This window comes from Myodes glareolus, chromosome 17 (assembly GCF_982192425.1).
Source record: "Myodes glareolus chromosome 17, mMyoGla1.1, whole genome shotgun sequence".
Lineage (NCBI taxonomy): Eukaryota > Metazoa > Chordata > Mammalia > Rodentia > Cricetidae > Myodes > Myodes glareolus.
The window spans coordinates 51694469-51720244 of NC_142042.1; the positions used below are offsets into that span (position 1 = coordinate 51694469).

Below are 25776 nucleotides of genomic sequence, written 5' to 3' on the forward strand. Positions count from 1 at the left end.
CAAATAGCTCACAACACATGTACTAGTGAAGTGGGTAAAAACGCTGGAGCTCTATGACGGACCAAGTGTTGGATTGCGTAGTCTGCACTTAATTTAGTGTTGAGCTAATGAAAGCTTTTAAAATGGAGTGTGGGTCATGATTTGACTATTACTTGGGAGGATGTTTCTGGAAGAAAACAAGACCGGAAGGAAAACAATTGAGCAGGAGACCAAAAAGAGAGTACACACAGCAAGAATCTAGACTAGAGGTGATCAATATCCAATCAAGGGTGATGGTGATGGAGTTAGAGAGAGCTGGCAGATGGGAGAGCTACGGGATAGGAAGTGTCTATTCCTGGGCTGAGCAAGATAGCAGCCTCTAGCCATATGCAGCTATACAAATATAAATCTAATTAAAGTTAAGTCAGATTTAAAGTACAGCTCCTCAGTCACATGGTCACATTTTAAGTATTTAGTCGCTACTGAGGATTATGCAGATAAAGAACAGAGTAGGTCAGGAGTGAAGACCCAAGCCTGTAAACCCAGCCCTTTGGAGGGTGAGGTAGAATGACTTCCCGAAGTTTGGGGCTAGCCTGGACTACCCAGCGAGTACCAAGCCAGCTAGAGCTACAAAAAAAGATCTTGTTTCAAAGCAAAACAACAGCAACAAAAAATAAAATTAAATATAAATAACATTGCCATCAAGGCAGAAGAGTAATTTCCATCCTGGCAGAACATTCTATTGGACAGTGCAGATTGCTTCGAAGGTGATTGGCATAAAGATAAAGACGAGGGATTAGAGGACACCAAGGCTTGACAGCTTGGTGACCAGGGAAGGTGGTGACAGGAGTAGCAAATGGGAAGACAGGTGGACCTACCAGATACTTCACATCTGTCAAACTCTAGGGGCAATAAATGATCCCTAGGTGCAAGGCATGCTAAGTGTCCCAAAGCTTTGTAAGGGAGCCCCGGTGCATCTGACTGGCTTATTCTTCCCTGTGCTCACTGTCTCCCAGGACTGTGGTGCTTCTGATGCTAATGAGTGTGAGGTCCATTCCTCAGCCCTACCAGGTCAGTGTCTGACACACCCTATGACAAGGACAGGAGCCCGAAGACTGCCATTTCTGAAACTCTCCTGTGCCGGTCTGAACCCTCTTCACAGAGGCGTCACACTTCCTCTGCCCTGGTTGCCTTGCTCACTTCTGCTTGATCTAGGAAAGTCCCCTCACCCTCACTTATTCGATTGCTTCCTCTGGAAAGATTCCTTCCCACAGGGGTCACTGCTTCTTACTTGACCTCCTTTCTTTCTCAAGTTAAGTTTCAGAGTCTCTCAACCACTCTCTTACCTACCCCTCATCTCTCTCTCAGTGTCTTTCATCAGCAATGGGGGGTGCCTTGTTGAGTGACCTCAATCTAGACAAACCACCACCAACTTAAGAGAGAGGAGTAAAGGAAAGGCACACAGACCAGCTCTTACCTGATTCATCCATCCGTCAGCAGCCAACACAGACAGCACTTAATGCAAACTGGGAAAATGTACATGTGAGGAGTGGGTAGGTATGTGTGTGTGTGTGTGTTGCACGGAGGGTTGACAAAAGGTACCACTCCTAAGCAAGAACAATTAGAACAGTGCCCTTTCCTCAAAACTGAATTGAGTGCTGGGTACTCAGCTTGGTAGACAAAACGCTTAGACTTTAGTTCTCTCTGGTCCCCTCTGCTCTGCAGTGGCCTGTGCCCACCGCAAATATTCATCCATGCTAGCCTACATCTGCACCTGTGTTCTGTGCCCTTGCAGCAAATTGACTGCGCTGTCCTTTTTCCTATTCGCAGCCAGCTTCTTCAGCACTGTGCTAGGACCCATTGCTTCCTAGTTCCTGTCTTTCTCTAGCTGTCTCCTCTTGGCTCTGTACCTTTTCTAAAGACCATTCCAACACCACAAAGGAGCAACAGCTCCACTTTAAGACAGCCTCCTTGGAGCCCCTTCCCCTTCCTGCTGCTGCCTGGTTTTCAGTTGCTAGGCTCAACAACGTCTCTGAGAGCTCTGTCTTCCTTGCTTCTCACTCTCACAGAAAGGCCTAAGCAGACAAGTTCCCATATAATCACACTGAGAGGGTTTTCATCGACCCCTCAGCAACCTTCATCGGGTCAGACTCAGTCAATGGGTAAACTCCTATCTTTTGGCTAGGGATGTGGCTCAGAGGCAGAGCTTGTGGAGCATGTGCAAGTCAGGGTGCTGGGGGTGAGGATTGTGCGGCTGGGGCTGGAGACTGAGACTCGAGTGTCTCCTTAGCTATTTCAGCAGTAGGTGATGGGACTGACTATTCCCTCTTTCCTACTACCAGCTTCCTTCCTTCCCTGGTGTTCCTCTGACCTGACTGCCAGCTCCGTGTCTCTTTAACCTCCACTTCTGCAGTGTCTCTTGGTTCCCTCTTCCAGCTACATGCACTCCATAAGGGAGTTTATGCAGACTGAGGCTCTATGTCCTGGTATACCTCAAGTTTATATCTTCAGATTCATAACTCCCACTGTTTATTCAGTACATCCACTTGGATGGAAAACAGGCAAAATGGAAGGTCTTTTTATATATATAAAAAGATTTATTTATTTTTATTTTATGTATATGGGTGTTTTGCCTTTATATAGATAGGTATGCCACAAGCATGCAGTGCCCACAGAGGCCAGAAGAGGACATCAGATCCCCTGGAACTAGAATTAGTTACAGCCTGTTGTTAGCAGCCATGTAGGTGTTGGGAATCCAACCCAGAGGAACTTCTGCAAGAGGGACAAGTGCCCAGCACCATTGAGCTTTCTCCAGACCCCTAAAATAGAAATTCTGATTCCTCCCTTTGATTGGCTCTTACCGTATCTTCTCTTCCACTAAATGACACCCTGAATCTAAGAATCATCCACAATCTTTTTGTTCCTCCACTGCCTTCTCAAGTCCAACTCCAACATAATTCAAATGTGTTTAAGAAAATGAAAATAAACAAAATCTAAAATAAAGGAACACCCTGCACTCTGCTGCCACTCTGACACCAACAATCACTTACTACGCTCCCCCTGTGGACATTTGTGCTTCTATTGTGCATTTCACACACACAACGAAACTCACTCTAGTCCGCAAAGGGCCTGGAACACACTGTGGAGTCCAGGTTAAACCTCAAATTTGTGGCAATCCACCTGCTCCAGTCTTCCCAATACTTAGGATTACAGGAGTGAGCCACCACACCCTGAATAATGCTAACCTCTGAAAGCGTGAACTAGCTATAGTCGTTTCTGGACCCACCCTCTCCTTAGGGCTTTCTGTTGCCATTACAATAGTTCACAGGCTCCACAGGTTCTGGCCAATCGTGCACACGTCTAAGAGTCTCACTGCTCTGCTCTTTGGCCACAGACCCTGTCCATCCACCCTTCCACTTGCCTTTTGCCATTCATGCAATATGGCAGACACATCTCCACCTCTGGGTTTATGGCTGATTTTCTCTCATCCTGGAAGGGCTGTTCCTCTCATCCAGTCCCTGGATTTGCTAGACTTGTTTCTTCACAGCATGAGCAAAGGTGTGCAAAGCTTTCCCTGGTGACCTACGATTTTTGCTACTAGATTGTTCGTGTTGCCTCTCCTAGCTCAGAAGAATGAAAGCTCTAGAAACACCTATTTGGTGCTCAACTAGTAACTGTCAAGTGATTGCATCCCCTCAAAATTCTCCTCTGAATTTTTTCGTCCTTCCTCATTTCAATTTTGGTCTTAACCACCTCCCCTAAGGCTAGGCCCCAGTTCCCTTCTGTACACTATTCCTCTGCAGTCCCCACCCTTTGAAGCATGGCTCCTTTAAATAGACTCGGGAAAACGCTGCCGGGAAGGCGGAGCACGGACTTGGGGGCGGGGCCTGCGTGCTGCGTGCGTGCGCGTTCCGGAGGCGCCGCCGCCGCCGCTCCCGAGGCCGCTGCTGCCGCCGCTGCCGCGCAGAGCCCGAGCCCGAGCCGCGGCCGAGAGGAGGGAGGAGGAGGTGGAGGAGGCGCCGGGCCGCGGGGTAAGTGCGGGGCACGAATGGGGGGCGCGGGCTGGCCGCACCTCGGTGGCCTCTTCACAGCCGCCCGTGAGTCCGGGGCGGTGGCCGGGAGCCTGGCGGGCGGGAGGGGCCGCGGCTGGAGGCCGGAGCCAGCCACGCCCGCGGACCGAGGCGGCCCGGCCGGGCCTGCGGGACCGGGCGCGAGGGGCGGGCCGCGAGAAGGGACGCGTGTCCGTGCCCGCTCCGAGGTGTCGTCCCCGGGGCCGGGGAAGTGCAGTGCCCTCCGTGCGGCCTTTGCCCCGGCCGCCGAGCGCTGACACCTCCGTGTCCCAGTCCGCCGCCAGCCGGGTTCCCGCCCTCCCTGCCCTCTGTCTTCTGCGGCTTGCCATGTGTTCGCCTTTGCAGCGTTGCTCTCTGTTCTGATCTCTGCTGCGTCCCTTGAATTTTGTCAGCGTAGAGGCCACGGAGTGGTTCTTGTCTTCCTTCCGTCGAGGGTGTGTGAGGAGTGTCGGGGTGGTTGGATTGTGACTTGTCTCGTCACTCAGAAAGTTAAGGACTGTGGCTTCTGCTGAATTGTGTAATTTGCTGTTGTGAGGAGAAGAGCGAGGCAGAACACTTGTGCCTAAAAAAACAAAAAACCCGAGATTTCCTCACAGGATGGAAAACCAGAGTTTAGGGAACCTTTGATCCCTTGGAAAAAGAGCCAGCGTTGAGGAACAGTGTATTGCCGTTGGGAAGGGAAAATCATTTTGTCGCTGCTTTGAAGGAAGTACTGTGTAAGAAATGGAATAAAAGGGCAGGAGGTTAATGGGCCAAGCGTTACAGGTACCAGCCACCGTTTTCTGCTTCTTGGGTGGCAAAAGATCCGTTCTGTGTTCAGTAGTGTCGACCCTCAAAATGAACCAGGGTAGTTTGCCTTCCAAAGCAGGCAGTTACAAGAGATGATGCTGGAAACAGGATTTGGAAACTTTCTTTGAGTTTCCTGTCAGAATGTGTGGGGGTGGGTATGCCTCTTGAGTAGTTTCTCTTTTCGGTTGATGTAACTGATTTCTGCAACACTTTGATACAGTAAGTGCTAGATCAGGCCCCAGACTCCTTTCTGTCTTTTTGCTTTTCTGTAATACTTTGTTTCAGAATTAAATATATATTGTTGAATATTCTTTTTTAGTGTGGTGTTTCAGTGACTCTCGTTTAGCGTCCTTGCCTCTTCAAATTCTGTTATGATTGTGTTCATTATCAACCATTACATGTGTTCCAAAATTTGTTGAATGAATTGAATGGTTTGGTTCAGTGCCTGATTTACATCTCATATCTTTTTGAGAGGTACCTTTCAGTTAAATGTTGCATTTCCCTTCTTGATATAAAAATGTTATTCATAATCTTTTCCAGGCCACTGATACTTTTGAGACTATGGTGAAATATAGGAAATCTTTCTTTGCCCAGGAAAAACAAAATAGACATTTTTGCCCAAAATTTTGCATTCAGTTTCTAGACTCCTCTAAATTCACCAGTATTTTAAAATAAGTTATATTTATTTTAAAAGTGAACTGAAGTCTCAGATATTATTCAGTTTCTCGTTAGAACTTTTAAAAAGTGCACACTTTTTTGGTGGCCTTTGGATGTGATTGTGTCTTGACCCTAAATTCTAGGGGTTTGGGAATAAGGTTTAAGAGTGATTGTTCTTACAATTCTATGGGGGAAGTTCTCAGTAACTACTACCCCTCAAACAGGTTTCATGTATAGCCCAATGTAGCTGAGGAAGACCTTGAACTTGTGGTTCTCTTGCCTCCTCTTCCAGAGTGCTTGGATAGGTGTGTGCTTCCGTGCCTGGTTTATGTGGTGCTGGGGATCCAACCCAGTTCATGCATGGTAGATAATGGATCTGTTAGCAGTCATTTTGTTGGTAGTGCTGGGAATCTAACCCAGAATCTCAAGCATAGTTAGTTGGCAAGCACTTTACCACTGAACTGTGTCCCCAGCCCTAGCCAGCAGTCATTTTAAAACCAATCCTCCCTAGTAACTTTTGGCCCCTTAAAATTATAATCACGAATAAGTGGGCTTTTACTTGTACAATGTACTTTTTAGTAATATGAGAATTTTAAAACCAAATGGTTTCTCTTTCTCTCTTTCAAGCTTGTTCGTATACATGGTTTTCATGTAGTTAATTCTGAAGACCTGCAATATTAATTCAGTAAGCATGTATACTGTGTGGATAAAAGAGTTCTTGCTGTCATCCCTTCGATCATGAGGGATAGACCATAACGGAGTGAATGTAGAGTGTTAGGTGATAGAGCTGTATGGAAGAGTGAGGACCGCTGAGGACTGGAGAAAAACACTGCCAGGGAAGACCTGTGACCGGAGCACAGATCTGAAAGGAAGTGCGGGGTGTGTGCTCCCTTGTGTTAAAAAAGATCACAGGAAGAGAGGCCTTCTGGTGCAAAGACTCCAGAGTGTACATGACCTTTCTGAGAACAGCTAGGAGGCTAGTGTGGTCTAAGAACAGTAAACAGGGAGAGATAGAGGCCTTGAGATTAGAAAAGTAACTGCTGCTGCCCTTTTAAAACCTTGGATCCCATAGTAAATCTTTTGGATTTTACTTTGAATGAAATGGGGGAAGCCGTGGAGTAGAAGAGAAGCCTTGTGTGGAAGTCTACTTGGGTTGGGGAAATCAAGAAAAACTTGCAGGGGATTGAACCCAGGTCCTTATACTTGTTAGGTAAGTGCTCAATAACCAAGCTAGCTCCTGCCCTTATGTCTTCATTTCAACCTTTTAACCATTTAAAATAATCCATCTTCTTTGTGTTGGGCATGGAGGTATCTTCCCATCTCCATTAAGATAGCAGTGAAATTTCACAGCAGCCTAAGAAACTTTTTTTCCTTTTGGAATATTTCCTTGTGATGTATTTCTAAAAGGATCACAATATATGAATAGACTTATCTGGTATATGTCTAAATTGCCTTCAAAGAGTTGGTTATCCTAGTTTCAACAGCCATGGTTGTTGAGTGTAAGTTTTATGACAATTTCTTGTTTTCATTGGGTGTTCTTTTTAACACAAGCAGTTGTTTTGGTCGCCAAATGAGATCTTTTAGACAGGTTGAATTTAGCTCACCTCACTCTCCGGCTTTTAACCACAGAGTGCTAATTGTTAGGGATACAGGTAAATTAGAGGGCCTTTGCTCTCAGGGAGCTTTTTACATTCTGCTGTGTTTTATAAAAATCTAATAGTGAAATAACTGTGAGTGTTGCCAGTGTGTTCTGTGACTGTGAACTTTGCTAGTGGATGTTGATAGTCTCCTACAAAATGAGCACTTAGTTGTTCATAAGGAGTTTTTGACCTCTGTTATTTGTTTATGTTTTAATGATATTTTAGAATCTTATAAGTTTGACAATAAGTTACGTCAAGTAGTTCTTAGTTAAGAGCAATTGAATTTTTCAATTGTAGTGTGCTGTTATTCAGAAAATAGACTGTTTCATTATGCAAGGTCAACTTTGACATTTTATTTAGGTTTAACAGGAGGATGATACCACTCTTTTCATAGAAAATTATACCACCAAGACTTTGTTCAGCATTTCTGGCTCTGGGATCTAGATGGCTTGACTTGGTCTGACAAAGTTATGACATCTGTAAAGGGAGGGAGAACAGCTGAGTCCCCAGAAAGCACCTAGCACTGTGTGGCATGTGCTAGAGAGCCAGGGAGTGTTCACCAAAGCTCAGTTTCCAAGGCTCCTGATTCCAAATAGCTCTTGTTTTAGATGTCAATATGAATAATTTGTATGAAACATTTATATTTTATTAATGTGGTACATTTAAAATTGTGATCATAAACTTACTTCCTCCCAATGTTTTTTTTTTCAAATTAAGCTAATCATTTATGAAAAGTTACTGCATAGTTCAAGTACTTTATGCACATTTCAATGTCATGGAATTAATATATTACTTAATGTACTTTTTTATCTTGTGGAAAATACTAGCATTAAATAGAAATATTTAAGCTTTCATATGTTAATGAGAGGAACTTGAAGCATCCTTTGTGTGGTGATCACAAGTAATAATTTTATGTACCTTTTATATTCCATACACTTTAGATAATTCATATTTTGAGGGTTTTTTGGTAGTGTTGGTTATGGGTTTGTAGTGAGTAATTATGGCCTCCCTCCCTGAGCATTTGATTTTGAGATGACTAGCTAATTTATTTCCAAGTTAAATGATCCTGATGAGAACTGAGCCTGTAATGTTAACTTTCTTCGTTATTGTGATCAGCAAAGCAGTTCAGCACAGAACTGTGCCATGCTCTCATTCTGCTGAAAGTAGGCCTTTCTGGGAGAGGGACAGACACATTGTGCACTCATACCTGCACCAGTGCAAAAAGGGAAGTTGTGTGATTATTTAAGGTAAAACTGAAACAAGAAATGCTGTACTTTTATAAAAGGAATAAAAATAGTCCTTTTAGTATTATTTTCAGAAGTAGCTAATGCACACCTGGGAAGTTAGCTTGTTTTATGAAGTAAACTTTAATTCTTGTACACAGGAATGGCTTTTTAAGAGTCATTAACTTATTTAGGGCATACAAATTTATCATGGATAAATCTGAAAGAATTTAATTTTGCCAGTTTTGTATCTTTAGCTTATTTAGTTCACATTGATAGGGAGTGATTCAAATTGTGAGGTAGGCAAAGTTAACAAAACTTAAAATAAAGTGTATAAGTCATATGTTTGGTTTCAGGACATAATAAAATTTAGACACTTCCTGAGTATATTAAAGTACAAATAACTAGTAAAAGATGCTTTTGAATTAGTTAGCACTTTTGCTAACTCACTTTGAATTCACATGTATGTATCAAACATGTTACTTATCAGTCTTTAAAATTTTTTATGTATGTGTGTATTTTTGCCTCAGTGTATGTTGTGAACTATGTGTGTGTGCCTGATTCCCAAGGAAGCCAGAGGGACTGGAGTTGTAGTTGGTTGTGAGCCATCATATAGGTGCTAAGAATTGAACCTGGGTTCTCTGGAAGAGCAATGTTCTGTTCTTTATTCATGTTTTTTTTTTTTGCATTACTGTTTTATACCAACTTACTGTACATGTGAAAAAAATAATTTTGCACAGGATAAAATTGTGCTTTAGCTTTCAAAAGCAACACTATAGAAGTTAAAGAACTAGATGCAGCCGTTGAACAAAACCACAATAGCATTGGTCACTCACTGTATTTCTTGTAATAGTTTTAAATTCATTTATAAATAAAATTCATTCTGTTCCAGACAGGTTAGTGTTATTATGCAACATAATTGTTGTAATAGTTGACATTTTTACTAATTTTACAATTACATGTAAAATTACTGGATATGTTTGAAACTATCCTAGTTTGAATATAAAAGTATTGTATACTTGCACTAACAGACCCATTTGGCCATTGAACCAATGTTTTAAATTAAATTTAAAAAAAATTCTTATTTTATGTGTATAAGTATTTTGCCTGCATGTATGTCTGTACTTGAACGGATGTCAGATGGAGTAAGCTAGAAGAGGTTGTCAGAGCCCCTGGAATTGGAGTGATGGGTGATTAATACCTACCACGTGGGTGCTAGGAGCCGAACCCAGGTTCTCTGGGAGGGCAGTCAGTGTTCTTACCCTCTGAGCTATCACCAGCCCCTGGAATGTTTTATTACCTATATTTGTGATCTCATGTGTGCTATGCATATGTCATGATGCATGTGTGGAGGTCAGAGGACAACTTGTAGGAGTTGTTTCTCCCCTTCCACCATGTGATTCTCAGGGATCAAACTCAAGTACCTTTATCTGCTTAGCCATCTCATCAGCTGAGATGTTTGAGTCAAAATTAAACTCTTTGCTGAACACATGTAAATGTGTAGTGTTTTTTAAACCAGGAGTTTATAGTCTAGTAATCATGTGTTTTCATAATGGATTAAAAATATAAGTAAATTTTTTAGGTCAAATTCTTTTTACTAGTGAGCTATTTCTGTATATTTGTTTTCTAGCAGCTTTTTAGTACTTGGCTGTCCATTAAATGGTAGGTCTGTGCAGCTTCATAAATACTATTCCTTATTGTCAAAAATATAGTAATATAAAATACAGACTGTGATCTAGCTCAGTCCTCAACACATACACCCCTCACACTCGCGTGTGCGCGCGTACACACACACACACACACACACACACACACACACAGACACCCACATTGTACTGGAGTTGTTTCCTTGTTAAGATAGCCATTTTAATTTTATGTTTAACATCAAGGTTTAGGGTTTTCTTGTTTTTGTAGAACAGATTTTTTTAAATTATTTTTTCCTACATTGATTAAAATCATCCTATGCCACTAAAATGTCTACTTAGATTGGATGTGTGGCTAGACAGAGTGCATCAGTTACGTTCTTAGTGAGAACTAGGAGCTGGCCAGTTTTATTTTCAAGTTTCTTCCTCAGATCTGACTGACATGCTTATAAGAAACAATACAGCATTTAGGTTTGCAAAACGAGGTTATTCTGGTTTTTCTGTTTTTGCACATTGTGAGAATTAATTTGACTTTACTTTCAATCATCATGCGTAGAAAATCTGCTTAACAGTGGTGCTTTCTTTTTGGGATTTTGGCTGTCCATTAAATAGTAGGCCTTGTGCAGCTTCGTAAATACTGTTGAGTTTTGGACAACATCCTTTATATAGTCTAAAAGTAAACATGAACATAATAGAACCTGGCAACAAAACAAGACTGATGTTTCTTTGTCCTGAGAAATGTAGTTCCTATTCCAATTAATCTCTCCTTTTTACCTTCAGGATTGTTTTCAGTGGATATGAAATTTCCTCCCCATTTCTCTCTCTCTCTCTCTCTCTCTCTCTCTCTCTCTCTCTCTCTCTCTGTGTGTGTGTGTGTGTGTGTGTGTGTGAGAGAGAGAGAGAGAGAGAGAGAGAGAGAGAGAGAGATATCAATATTATATTGTTGGAAATTTTGAAAAGATCATAAATGGAAAGAAATCTAGCATTATTGGTGATCCAGTTACACAGAGAAGACTACCAGTAATGTTTCAGTATTTATTTTCCAGGTCTTTTTGTATACAGACTTTTATTTTTAGAAAAGTTAGAATTGTGCTTTGTACTATTTAGGTATGACTTTTCCTGTCTATGTGGGATGTTGGTCCCTTGGTTTAGAGCTTTAAGGTTGATCTTTATGATACTATTAACGTAATTAAAGGAGAGACATTTTTGTGCATTTATCTTTGATTGCATCTGTTTTTGTCTTTTCCTTCCTCTCTTTGCTTTAGGCTAGGTTCCCAGAAATGGGATCTCAAGGCTCAAAGAGTAGTTGCCCTGTATGAGTGTCTTGATACACCTTCAGTGGCATCAAACAGGTTAGTTTTTATAGTTCTTGTCAGTGGGATAGATCCCGGTTCGGGTCTTTGTAGTTATCTACAGACATCATATTACTAAGAATGTGGAACAGCATTATTGTGTATGCATGGAAACTTAATAGTTCTTTTGAAAAAATTAATTACAATGAGTTTTTCAAAAAATATTTTAGAGCTGGGCAGTGGTGGTGCACATCTTTTTTCTTCTTTTTTTTACTTTTGGAGACAGGGTTTCTCTGTAACTTTGGAGCTTGTCCTGGAACTAGCTCTTGTAGACCAGGCTAGCCTCGAATTCATAAAGATCCACCTGCCTCTGCCTCCCAAGTGCTGGGATTAAAAGTGTGTGCCACCACCTTGCTTCACCACTTACTGAGTACATGGTTTGAGGCAACTTATTAATTTGATGATTTGGTATTTCTGAACATTGCTTTCTTATTTTTAAAGAATAATAATAGTACTATTGTTGTTGTTAAAAAATATAATATTGGGGTGTTCCCCGAGCGGCCTGCGAGCCAGGCAGAGGCAGCCTCCAGAGCAGTGCAGGTTCCCAGTGGCGAGCGACAGCGGGCTCATCCACCAGCCATGCAGCCGGGAGAGTCAGGCGGGCCAGTGCAGCGGATAAAAAGACTTATAGGACATAGTAAATAGACGTAAGGCTAAACATAAGGGTAAACATTTATTACTTAAAGAAGAGGGAGAGAAAGAAAGACATGGAGACAGACATAGAGGAGACACATGTGCACATGCCAAGAGAGGGGAAGAGAAGGAAGGGGTTAAGATGGTGGGGGGGGGGTGGTGGTGGTGGTGTCGTCAGAAGTGGCCGGAAGTGGGCGTGGCTTGCCCTTAAAGGGACCAGACCAAAAGAATAACAACTACCAACATCATAAGTTTGTTGAAAAGGTTAGAAGTGTTAAATGTTAAGACTGCTTGGGTTATAATAGACATTTATTAAATAGCCAGCTATTTTTGTTAGTTCTTTTGCAAGGGGGAGTACCTCACTTTTGTAACCTTGTTTACGTGAACTAATGTAGATGCAAATGAACTGAGTGCACAGTGACTTGAGAAGAGAACTATAGACATTCTTTGTGTTAGGAGGTTCTGAAGATGGAGGCCAGGATTGTTAATTTGATAGAGGTATGAACTTTAGTATGAAATAAGGCTTATTTGGGGTTAGATTTTTCTTTTTTCCTTTTGAGTCATTGAATGCTGGGTTGAGAGGGGAAAATCTGATTGTGAATGTAAGAATTCTTAATATGAGGACTATTACTTGACAAAAGCATTTATTGAAAGGAAAATATATTGGGTCTGGAGAGATGTTTAGTGACTAAGCATACTGACTGCTTTTGTAGAGGGCCCAGGTTTGGTACCCAATACACACATGGCAACTCACATTGCTTAACTCTAGTTCCAGGGAACTCAACACCTTATTCTGGCCTCTGTGGGCACTGCATACACGTGGTACACCTGTGCGGGTTGGGTCCCATAAAGTCACAGAGCAAGCTATCTAAGACAGTAAAGCAGCGGCCCCCACAGCATTCCTGCCTTTTTGTCGTCTAGAAGCTTTGGGAACAGTGGAGGTGAGGGATATGACAAAAGCAACACCCCTCAGGACTTGTCTGGTTCTACTCCCTCTATGATACAATTATGTTTGTGTTTTTTTCAGGAATTTATCATCACTTCTTTAAGATATGACCCTGGGCAACATTTTTTTTCCCAAGCCAGTTTTTCTCTACATTTTTCTCCCTGTTCCTATATGCTTCTGAGTTTTCTATCCATCTATCCACCCATGTCCCACCCACCTCCCCACCCATGCATCCTTCATTTTGCAAACTAGGAACATGCTAGTTGCTGAGGTTACAAAGACAAATTAAATAGGTAGCACCTGTCTTCATGGATCTTATGGTGTAACCCAGGAAAACAGTAGGGCAGCCATGGCGCACCCAGAAGCCCAAGCAGAAGGATCTCGAGTTCAAGGCCAGTTTGGACTAAATGAGTTCTAGAGCAGCCTAAACTGCAGAGTGTGTCTCAGAAATTTTCTGTCTCAAAAATAAAGTGCTGTGGTGAGGTGGAGGAATACAAGCAACCACACCTGAACACAGATCAAGCTTGTCCAGCAGGTCAGTGATAGACAGTTTAGAATTTGAAGGCAGTCAGAGAGCAACAACAACAAAGGGAAGTTGAGTGAATGGCCTTTAGGAAGAGTATTACTTTGTACTCTCATTCTTTCTTCTTCCTTTAATTTCCTTTTTTTTTTTTTTCGAGACAGGGTTTCTCTGTGTAACAGTCCTAGCTGTCCTGTAACCAGCTCTGTAGACCAGGTTGACCTTAAACTCACAGAGATTTGCCTGCTTCTGCCTCCCAAGTGCTGGGATTAAAATTAGACAAACCGCCCGGCTATTTGTCTAATTTTTGCATTAGGTGACATGAAGTATGTGAAATCAGACTCTAACCTTTGTATGCCAAAATTTCAAAGCAAATGAGTGAGGAACAAATCACACCGGATTTTGGGAAATGGTTTGGATTTTGTGATAGACGCAAAGGGAAGACACTCTTCACCACCTTCCCGTGTGGATAAATACATATAACACTTGGATTTGAAGGCACAGTTACTAAGAATACTAGCTAAAAACCAAATCTGTAGGGTCAACAGTAGTTTTGTTTCTTTTACACCCCCCCCCATGTGTGTTTACCCATGTACAATCACTGGCAAATGAAGCTATGGTGCATGTGTGAAGGTGGAACCCTTTGGTGTTGGTCTTCACATTCTACCTTGTTTTGAGATAGGTCTCTCTTGTTTGCCATTGTGTATGTCAGGCTAGCTGGCCTGTGATTTGCCTTTGAGGATTCTCCAGTCTCTCTCCATAGGGATTACAGAGACACTTGCTCAGTATAGCTTTATGTGGGTTTTTGAGACTTAACTTAGGTCGTCTCACTTGCTCAACTGAGCCCTCTCCCCACCCCTGTAGAATATATCACTTTTTTGAGTACATCATCACTGTTTTCCCATGGGTCTACAGAGATCAGAATAAATTACTTTAAGTATTGCAAAAAACCTAATAAAATAGTATGTTTTTGGTAATCTCAGCACTTGGAACTCAGATTCAGGAAGATCTCCTGAATTCAAGGTAATTATAGTTTACATAATGAGTTATAGATCAGCCAGGGCTATCTAGCTACATAGAAGACATTCTATCTTCAGAAATAAAAGCAACACCCCCTCCTCAGATATGTGTGTGTGTGTGTGTGTGTGTGTGTGTTTTAAGATGTATGTATGTATGTATGTTTATAGGAAAGCTATTGTATATTTTTTTAATATTTTATTTTTATGTGCCTTGGTATTTTTGCCATGGGTGTCAAGTCCCCTGAAACTGGAGTTACAGACAGGTATGAGCTGCCATATGGATGCTGGGAGTTGACCTGGGTCCACTGGAACAGCATTCAGTGCTCTTAACCCCTGAACTATCTCTCCAACCCTGCATTATCTTTTCTTTAACCAGTAATATGTAGACTCAAGTCTTTGGACCTGATTTATACCACACATTAGCTCATAGTTAAGCGACAGAGTGCTTGCCTAACATGTGAGAGCATAGTGGGTTTGCCTCCTTAGTTTGGGAAAACAATGTTGTTTATAGTAGGGAGAATTTAGCATTGAGTTACATTAGTTTTAAGCCTGAAAATTTGAGAATTCTGATTAGCCTTTACTTAATCTGACTAGTAAAATATCAATGTACTTGGTACAAAAAGCTCTTTAAGGAAACAGAATCCATGTAGAATAAAAAATTTTTTCATAGAGAGGCTAGAAACCACTGATAAATTTTGTAGTCTCCTTAGGGACTTAGAGACTGGAACTAATTATATATATATATATATTTATATATATTTATATACTTATATATATATATATATATATGAATGATAGACTTCTTAACATTCCATTTAAATTGCACATTAAGTCTCTGAAGTGAAGTGGGTATTGGTTGTCTTAGTTAGCTTGATGGTGTTGTGATACAGTCGTGGAGGGGGAAAAGGTGTAGTTCAGTTTACAACTCTCGGCTCTTACTCCATTACCTGAGGGTGTCAGGGCAGGAACCTGGAGGCAGGAACTGAAATAGAGACCAAAGAGAAACATAGGCTTGCTCCTCCTTACTTGCTTCATCTGTTTTCTTAAACATCTGAGGGCCACCTGCCGAGGGTACATCAGCCTCCTACATCAATCATTAATCAAGAAAATACACTATGGACTTATCTCTATCTCTTCAGGCAATCTGGACGGAGGCATTTTCTCAATTGATGCTCTTCTTCCTAGATAAGTTTATTTTGTATCAAGTTGCAAAACAGAAACAATCCACCCTCCTTGTTAAATCAACAAATATACATACCACTATTAAACATAAACTTTCCGGGCTGGAGAGATGGTTCAGAGGTTGGGAGTACGGTCTGCTCTTCCAGAAGTTCTGAGTTCATTTCCCAGCAACCTCATGGTGGCTCACAACCATCTGTAATGAGATCTGGTGCCCTCTTCTGGCCTGAGGGATACATGCAGGAAGAACCCTGTATACATAATTAATAAATAAGTCTTTAAAAAACTCATAAACTTTCCTTTCTTGTTTTCTAAGAGCTCATCTTATTATTACTACAAATATAAAACATTCCAATTTTTGAAAGTCCTGCAATCTTTTAAGAGTTCACATTAAAAGGTGTCTTTAAAGTCTTTTAAAGTTCCAACCCTCTCAAAAATATCTAGAGCATCTCTAAAATATCCAAAGCCTCTTTAAAGTATCCACTTTCTCTCAGATTCCTAAGTCTCTGTCAGATTATTGTGCCTCTAAAATTCTAAAGTCTTGTTAATCTGGCCTCTTGTAAAATCAAAAATAAGTTGCATGCTTCCTACTTTATGGGGGAAGAACCAAGGCACTGTCACAATCAAATCAAAGCAGAACCAAACTTCATCAGTGTAAAAAGTTCAGTACTTCACATCTGGGTTGTACTCATGATCCTCTGGACTCCAAAGGGCTTGGACCCCCTTTGACTCCATCTTCCTGTGCAGCACACACAGCTTGTTTCTTAGGATTAAGGCCAGGTCCTCTCCAAGGCTTCTGCTGTCTTTGGTCGTGGTCTTATGGTACTGGGATCTCCCAGATGCTAGTTAGAATCTTCCCTGCAACTGAACTGTACTTCATCAGCAGCCCCTCCTGGGATCTCGTCAGGACTCTAAGCCTGCTGTATGGTACCAAACCTCAACTTCTCTCTGTGGGGCTCACCATTCTGAGACTTCTACTGCAACTGAAGCTTCACCTTCACCTATGGCTCCTCACTAAAAAGGTGTAAAGTATAAAAGATTGAGAGATACTAAAGATAATTTGATAATGCACATTAGAACAGAAAGTGAAATAGGTACAACCTTTTGACTCACCAAGATAGGATAGACAATGGAGTATTTTCTCCAAATTAACAAATGCAAATGGGCTAGACATTGTTGATGTACTTGTTGCCTGTATATATTGTATATAGTTATTATGCTTACAATTTTTCTTATATTAGTTATAACCTTTTTTATATTAGACAGAAAAGGAGAAATGTGGTGATATTTTGTTTATGATCTAACAAATAAAGCTGCTCTCCATGACCCCTTGATGCCTTCAAAACCAGTACCACCTGGGAACTCATTCACATTACCAATTTTGGTGGCCATTACTCTCTGGACTATAGCTTCTGTAATTCTAGTTCTAGGAGTTCTGACACCCTTTTTTGACCTCTGTGGACATCAGTACACATGTGCGCATGCCACAGATGCATATGCACATAAAGTAAAATCAATATCTTTCTCTCTCTCCCTCTCTTTCCCCTTCTCCCTCTCTTTCCCCCATCCCTCTCTCCCCCTATCCCTTCTCTCCCCTCTTTTCCCCTACCCCTTTTTAGTAGCCAACTCCAGCCTGCATTTGGAGCAGTGGGTAAGTACAGTTTTAGAAGATGTAGTTTTCCTATTCTTCTCATTGTGCTTTAGACTTGGACTGCTGTCATTAATAGAACAAGCTTGAGTTTGTGTCACACTCAGTGCTATCTGCTTACATGTGTATATAAGAAATAGTAGGCCTTAGATAATGGCTACAAAGAGTCATTGCTTCATTGTTCCTAGCTGGCTTTATTTAGTTTTACGTATGCTGGGCTAAGTTTGTGTCTTATAGTGAGTTTTCATTCTTTAGACCTTTCTTTAGCAGCCATAATACTTTCATGACTATTGTTTAGTATCCCCTTTGTGCTGACATGCAGAAAGAAGATGGTCAGATAAATATTTTTGAAAGTATTTAAACAGGAAAAAGTTAGTTATTTAAAAAAAATAATGATCAAATGCCTGTAAAAGAATTGTCTTTATGTGAAGAACCATCATCCCTTCCCTTCCATCCTATGGTTAATTTTCACAATATATTAAATTAGTTTTTAGTCACATAAGCCACTCTGTTTTGTAGATAGTAAGCCATAAAAAGTCTCTGTTGTTAAGGGAAGAAAGGAGATGACCAGTGCGTTTTAGGGTTTTCACTGACATATTTTGCAAAATATGTATTAGTGTAGAGTATAATATTCAAAGAAATAATAAGCTGGGCAGTAGTGGTGCACGCCTTTAATCCCAGCACTCGGGAGGCAGAGGCAGGCGGATCTTTGTGAGTTCGAGGCCAGCCTGGTCTACAAGAGCTAGTCCTTCTACCTTAACCTCCAGATTGCTGACATTCCAGGCACGCACCCTACCATCTCTGGCTCACACGTTCTTTTAGCCTTTTATTTTAGGAACTTTGTACATTGTTCATATATTGTATATTCAGAAAAATAAAAGCTCTAGTATGAATTTTTTATAGAGTATGAAATTAATAAATCTTTAAAGATGAAGATTCTCAGATAACATGAGTTAAACACTGTACATAGTTTAGTAGAAATAATATTTGAAGTAGAATAATGAGAATTTTTATATGATTAGAATTTGTGATAAAACTAAATGAGCAGAGTGACTTGCTGGCTTGTGAGTATGAGGAATGAGAGAACTGGGAAAGGTCTGAAGTCTTACGATAGCATGCTTGGAAACTTCCATCGTTCTAGTTGCCCCCATTACATTGATTCTCACCACTCTATAAGTAACTTAACTTTTCACATAAGCAGGTGCTAAGTCTCACTGTGAGTCATCTGATAATGCATTTGTGACCAACAGAAAAAATGTTTTGCAAAACTTTGCATAAGTACTTGGTAGGTACTTTATAACCCTATTTTTCAGTTTTCTCATCTGAAACGGAAAAAGAATGATATCTATACTTTAGGCATGTTTGAAATTTAAGTAAGAATGCCTGGCATACAAAAAGCACTTAAACTTTATTACTGCCGCTATAATGCCAAAAAGTTGACTCTCAGACACTGAATGAAGTAGAAGATCTCTAGAGACTGGAATCGTGTGTGTACATATGCATGGAGGTCAGAGGTCAACAACAGATGTTGTCCTCATTTGCTCTCAAAAGTGTCTCTTCATTGAACCTAGAGTTCACAGATTGAACCAGCCAGTCAAGCCAGTGAGTTTCAGGAATCTACCCTTCTCTTCCTACTCCCACAATGCTGTGCTGGAATTACAGATGCTGGCTGCTGTGTGTGTCCAACTTTTGTGCACATACTGTGAACCTGAGCTTAGTTCCTCATGCTTACAAGGCAAGCACTTTGCCAACTTCACTGTCCCCAGGCAGTCCCCATTAGTTAGGAGTTACATTTAGGCAGGTTTTTAATGTATAAAATGTATCTTTGGCATTTCTATCTTAACATTTTAGAACTAAAATATTTAACATGGAAAATCTGTAACACAATATAGGCAGTGTTGGATTTGTGTGTTTAAGTACTCATACACTGAATAAGATCTGGAGTAGAGCCAGGAAAGCCAGCTATGTTTGACTCTTCCTGGTGCTCCTCCGATGGTTTTAAAACTTTCTCAGTTTTTTTCTCTCCATGGTTTTAGCTTTAAAATTGAGTGTGTGTGTTTATGGTGTTGAGAGAGAGTGTGTGTGTGTATGGGGGGTAGGGGTGGAGATTGATTTTCATTGTGTTGCTTTGACCTCAGCCTCCTGAGTAATTGTGATTATAAACACAAGACACCATATCTGAAGAGACCTGCACTTTTCCAAGCAGGTTGTGTTTTATTTTTGAAGCTGTAAGTGGACTTTTTGCATTCAATAATAAATTATATATTCTACTCATTTTTACCTTTTAAATTCATTAAATGTATACATCTGTATACATGTAGCTCAAACTCAAGTTTTACCAAATTTATTTTGAGAAATAAAGTATTGCTGGAGCTATGTCTCAGTGTAGCGTACTTGTGGTCCACGCACTAAGTCCTGGGTTTGGTCCCTGTGTCGTTAAGTACTTGTGGTCCATGCACTAAGTCCTTTATTATTAGGGAAAGAAGAAAAGCAAAAAACATAACCAGCAAAGCAGACATAGTGAACATTTGCTTCTTTTGTGTGTATCTGTGGTTTATATGGAAAAGTCGGGTTTATTTTTTGCCTCAAAGAACTAAATTTTCTGTCACGAAGAATGGATTCAATCACTCTCATTTTTTATTTGTCCTTTTAATAATAATTTCCCAGTTCAAAGTATGAAAGCAATATGAAAAATTTTAAATCAATTTGGAAAAGTTAATTTTTATGAAGTAATATTGCAAAAGGAGTAAGTACAAGTAAAAAGCAAAGAAGATTACAAGTAAGATAAAAGTGTAATCAATTTGTTATATGTCCTTACAGAAACTTCCTGTAAAAAATGTACATTTTCTTATTTTAATTATTATTTATTATTTATGTTTTGCCAGCATATATGTCCATGTACCATATGTGTACTGTGCCCTTGAAGACCAGAAAAAGGCACTGGATTTCTTGGGCCTAGAGTTAAAGATGGTTGTGAGCCACCATGTGTGTGCTGAGAATTGAACCTGTGTTCTTGGGAAGAACAATCAGTGCCCTTAACCACTGAACCAGCCCTTAAAATATGCAATTAAGAAATATAACTTTACTTTTTGAAAGTGCAAGACAGTAAACTCAGGGTCTTGTGCCTTCTAGGCTTTTAAAAGAGGAGTCTTCCTTTGTAGCTCAAACAGACCTCAAATTCAAGATCTTCCTTTTTGCAGCATCCAAAATGCTGAGGATACAAGCATGTGTCACCACATTCAGCTAACAAGCTTTTATTTTAGTTTGCATATTCATGAACTTCTAAATTATAATATGCTTAGAAAGTCTGGTATAATGGTGCATAATACATGTTTGTAATCCCAATACTTAGGAGACTGAGGCAGGAAAACACCTTGAATTCTGGACCACATGGTGAGAACCTGTATTTTTTTTTTTTTTAAAAAGGGAACCCCAAAAAACCAGATATAGTGAAACACCAAAAGGTATAACCTGGGGTGAGGTAATCATTAAGTTCATGGTACTATGGTTCTTTTTAGCAAGTTCTACATAGATATAGAAGTCTTTATAATTCTTGTAATTCTTTATGATATGTGCCATTGCAAACTTGCTTGTTTATTCCACCGTTGGCTTAGTTACATTTTATAATGTAGTCAGGTACTACATAAAGACTTTGTAATCAATGATAGTTCACATATTTGACAGTGGTCTCCTTAGATTATTTTACAACTAGAGCCGAGAGATTTTTATTACCAAGTAATATAACCATAACATTGTAACTCTGCTGTTTGCTCACATGTTTGTGACAATGCTGTGTAAACCCCTTGTCAGTCTTAGAAAATTATGGCACAGCTACTACATAATGCTTCAGCAGATGTAGTAAGTAAGCCTTGGATAACAACCATAAGTGATTGGCTGACATAGTGTATGCATCTTACACTGTACTCTCAGAAGTTTGATGTGAGGACTAGCAATGTTGAGCTTTAGCATTCTGTTTATATTTCCATTCAAAGACAAGGTTGAATTTCCAGTTTCTGTCTGTTCTCTTCCTACTTAATTATGTTTGTTTACTGTAAAAGAAGGTGCGACTGCCCTATAGACCTCATGCTAACCTTAATTCTTGATTCATTTTATCTTTTGCTTGGTTTCATTTGTTATTTTGTTTACCATAGTCCCAGAAACAGTAAATAATGCCACACAAACACATGCACACACCATCACCACCACTTAGTTAAAATGTCCAGTAGGCTATGTCATCTAGGCATGTGTTAGTGCACTGTAATGTTTTCACAATGAGGCCACCTGGTGATTTTATTTCTCATATCACTGCCCTTAGCTGATATAATACTATACATTAATTTTAAGGAAAATCAACACCATTTGTGTAGTGCAAATTAGATAGACAAAGTGGCTGATAAAACAGTATGATACTGAAGTTAATCACACAGATGCTAAAACCAAGCGACCTGGATTATAATCGCAGTTTTGCAATTTATGTCTGCTGACTTTGGACAAATTAGTTAATTTCATTACCCCATGTATAATGAGAATAATAATCTGTAACTACTCACAATGCCTTACAGATTGATGTGAACTAATACTGCAGTTACTGCTTCTTATCGTGTATGGTACTGTTAGAATCTGTTAAATGCTCGTATTATGGCTTCTAACAAAAATATTTAATTTTGATTTCTTCATTTGAATCGTAACCCTTAAAACTTTGAATGACTCTTAAAGTGTCTTCTTGTATTCATGTAGGTTTTTTTTTTATTTAACTATAAACACTTTTTCCCAGTTAATATTTTCAGTTCAAATGTAGACTTCTAGGCTTCTAAGCAAGCTGTTCATATTCTTGTAGATAATTTTAGCACTTCTTCATTGACTGAATACCTCTCATTGCTGATTTATTTGTATCAATAAGTACTTTCCAATGACAAGATTGTAGCAACTTGTTTAGGAGAAATAGAGTATAGGCTCAGGCACCTTCAGTGCTGATCATTTCGTCATGTGTTTGTACAAAACATCTTTAAAGTTTTACAATTTGCATATATTATTATTTTGATACTTTTAATTAAGACAAGGGATTAAGGTAGGTTTGGATACTGAGAAATTCTTCCTTATCAATGTGTGTGTATATTGTACATAGCATTATTAGTCTTTCTCGTTCATACCATGTTAAGAATTTGCAGTTTATTAAAAATAGATGTTATTCTTAGTGTTCAGAACTGAGTTTACTTCTAAGTTCCTTTGTCGTCATTCTTTAAGATGTGTATTATAAGTGTCACTACTCATCTGTCATAGTTTCCATTTAGTAGAGCTTATACTTGTGTGCTTAAACTTTATCATTTAGTGTGAAAATAATCTTGGTTAATTTAGGGTTTATTCTCATATATCACATTTTTTATGCTTTTAAAATACATGGTACTTCTTTTAAGCAGCCAAAGTGATATTTGATTTTCTCATAATTATGACCATTTATAATTTTTATTACTTTTATGAGCTATTTATTTGCTAGTTCTAGTGTCCTTCATTGTTTGCATGTTTTAAAAATATTTACTATGTTTATTTATTGTGTATTCTGTGTGCATGCTCTGTGACGGTCAGGACAAGTCGCTGGTGTCAGTTCTCTTGCTATGTGGGTCCCAGGATGGAATTCAGGTTCAAGCCTTGGTGACAAATGTTTTCACCTGCTAAGCCATCTGACCGACCCATTGTTCGCATGTCTGTGACCCTTGGGCACTGCCTTTCAACACACTGGTCATCAAATACAAGGTTTTGTGTTCTATTACCTTATCTAATTTTCACCAACCCCACCATTCTGGGAATTGGATGTAGGGCCTTACACATGCTAGGCCAGGCATCCTACAACTGAACTAAATTCCCAGGCTACTATCTAATATTTTTTTCAGATGAAAGAAAGGTATAGTTCATTAAGATGGAAGTTTCTAGAATTAGGAGCTGGAGAGATGGTTCAGTGCTTAAAAGTATTGGCTACTCTTCCAGAGGACCCAGATTCACTTCCCACAGTCACGTGATAGCTCACAATCATTTACCTCCAGTCCAGGGTATTGACACCTTCTTCTGACCTCTGCAGGAACTGCAGAGTGCACTGCCTTATGTATGCAGACTAACACTCAAATGTACATAAACTGAAAATAAATAAAACAAAAAATTTTTTCAGAACTGGAGTTATGCTGTGATTAAGCAGATGTTTTCATCAAGCAGGTGCTTTCCAGGACTCATGTTCTATTTTAGTCATAAAAATTTCTAACCAAAACGTTTTACTCCACTATTTTTGTGGTTAAAAGTCTTTTAAATATTTGCTGTCAGAGGCTCTTATAAAATTAATGCTTGCAAACAGTCTCTCACGTACTAACTATACTTGATGTAAACAAATAATCAGGGAGATAAAGAAAGCAGAGGTAGGGGTAGTTGGTTTTGTTGAAGAAAATAAGTGGAGCTTATTAAATTAAAATGCAAATATTCTTGGTGCCATTTCTACCGACAGACAATATTTCAAGTATTTGTTGTATTCCTGCTTAGCAAGTATGGTAGCACATTTTCAGCCACAATGAAAACAAACCTCAAGTCTGTGGGTTGGGCTCTATTTATAAAGAATTCAACCATTGTGAATGAAGAAACCTCTTGAAACAAAGCCCAATTTTCAACTTTAAGATATCAGATAGAAGTGATAAATAAAAGTGAATAGGTGTAGGAAGTACAACTCATGGATCAGCCTGTTCTGTTTTGTGGGATTCTGATTATTAAGTACTTTTATTAATTCTGGTCATTGAGTAAGGATTGAAAATGGATAAAAGCACATATTTGGCAACTTTGCCTTGTTCTTGCTTTGTGGTTTTGTTTTGCTCTTACTGTAGAAAATGATAAACTGGTAAACACACCATTTAACTAGTCTATATGAAAGATAATAGGAAGTTTAAGTTAAGCCTGTGAATACTAGTCTTCTCGCTGGCTTCTGATCCTAGTTCCATAGATTTCTGTGGGTGATCTTTGGTAAGAGATTTTTCTTTCTTCCCTGCCTTCCCTGCTTTCCCCTTCCTCCCTCCCTCTCTCCTTCCCTCCCTCCCTCTCTCTTTCCCTCCCTCTCTCTCTCCTATCTATCTATACTTCCTTATTAACTTTTTGAGACAAGGTTCTACTCTGTAGCTCAAGCTGTAACCCAGCTGACCTCAAGTAGCGGCAATTCTCCTGCCTCAGTGTCTCAATAGCTGGAATTACAGGAGACTCCTCTGGGAGTATAAGCACTTTACACTGCTTCCTAGCTTGACTTTTTCTTTCGTTTTAGCTATAATATATGAAGAATGTCATTAAAAGGATGCAGTGTTGTTACTTGTGGCATTGGTAGAACTGGTGTTTCTTCTGTGTGTGCCTGCATGTGGAGACTAGACCACCTCTAGTGCTTTTCTTGGGCTGTGGTCCACCCTTTTTCCTTCAGGCAGTGTTGTTCACTGGCTAGAACTCACCATGTAGGTTAGCCTCAGGACTCTGTCTCTGCTTCCCTACTGCTGGATCTATGTGTGTGAGCCATCCTCCCCCACCCCGATGCCACCACACACATTGGTGGTTGTTTTTGTTGTTGTGGCAGCTTTTGAGTTTATGGGTTCTGGAGCAGCTTAAACTCAGGTCCATCCGTGTACTTGCAGATCAAGCGTTTTACTAACTGAGCTATGGACTCAGTCTCTGAATTGGCAATACTTATGGTAAGAGAACTAAATCATTCTTGGGCAAACAAGTACTGCATTTTCTTACCCACACATGAATATAATCAAGTGGTTTATTAGAGGCAGAGAATGCAGTGGTGGTTTCCCAGAGACTGGAGGAGTGAAGCTTAGAGAAGGGCAGAGTATGGTAGGTTAATGATACAAAGTTACAGCTAAACAGGAAGCTCTGGTGTCCTAGACTGTAGATAATGACCATGTGTTTAAAAAAAAAAAGCTAAATAAGGGGATTTGAATGTTCTTATTACAGAGATAATAAACATTTGAAGAGATAGTACACATTGAAATATCACATGCCAGCCAGGTGGTAGTGGCACACGCCTTTAATCCCAGCACTCAAAAAAAAAAAAAAGATATTACATACCATCCTCCAAATATGAACAATTTTCTGTGAGTCAATTAGAAAGTTGATAGGATTGATAATAGTGCCATTTTAGGGTCATGCAAATACAATATGGTCTATATAAAGTCCCTTTATGATGCTATTGATGATCAGAACTTTACCACCGATTCTGATTTTGTATATAAGATGATTGATTGGTTTTCATAAGTTTTAGTAGGCAATTTAATATTTAAAGAATCTTGGAAACCAGTGACATTAGGGCTGCTAGGAAAAATAATTGTTATGACTATGAAGACCCAAGGGATTCTTGTTTATACTTTAATTATAAAAGTTTGGTCTTGGTTTACAATTCTTTCTGCTTTGTATATGAGTAATAGTATGTCTCATTGGATCTTCAGAGTTCTGTGAAAGGCAGAA

At 39.7% G+C, this 25776-nt stretch overlaps 1 protein-coding gene across 2 annotated transcripts in view; it reads left to right on the forward strand.

Annotated features, from left to right (window-relative positions):
• Positions 1–3868: 3868 nt before the first annotated feature.
• Positions 3869–25776, forward strand: part of Rap1a (RAP1A, member of RAS oncogene family) — a 65952-nt gene continuing 44044 nt past the window's right edge. The window contains exon 1 of one of the 2 annotated variants that reach the window (XM_085677865.2): positions 3869–4010. The gene's annotated coding sequence lies outside the window, so the exon portion shown is untranslated. Of the gene's footprint in view, positions 4011–6556; positions 6706–25776 lie in introns of those variants that run through there. The other variant, XM_048442315.3, reaches the window with a different exon arrangement.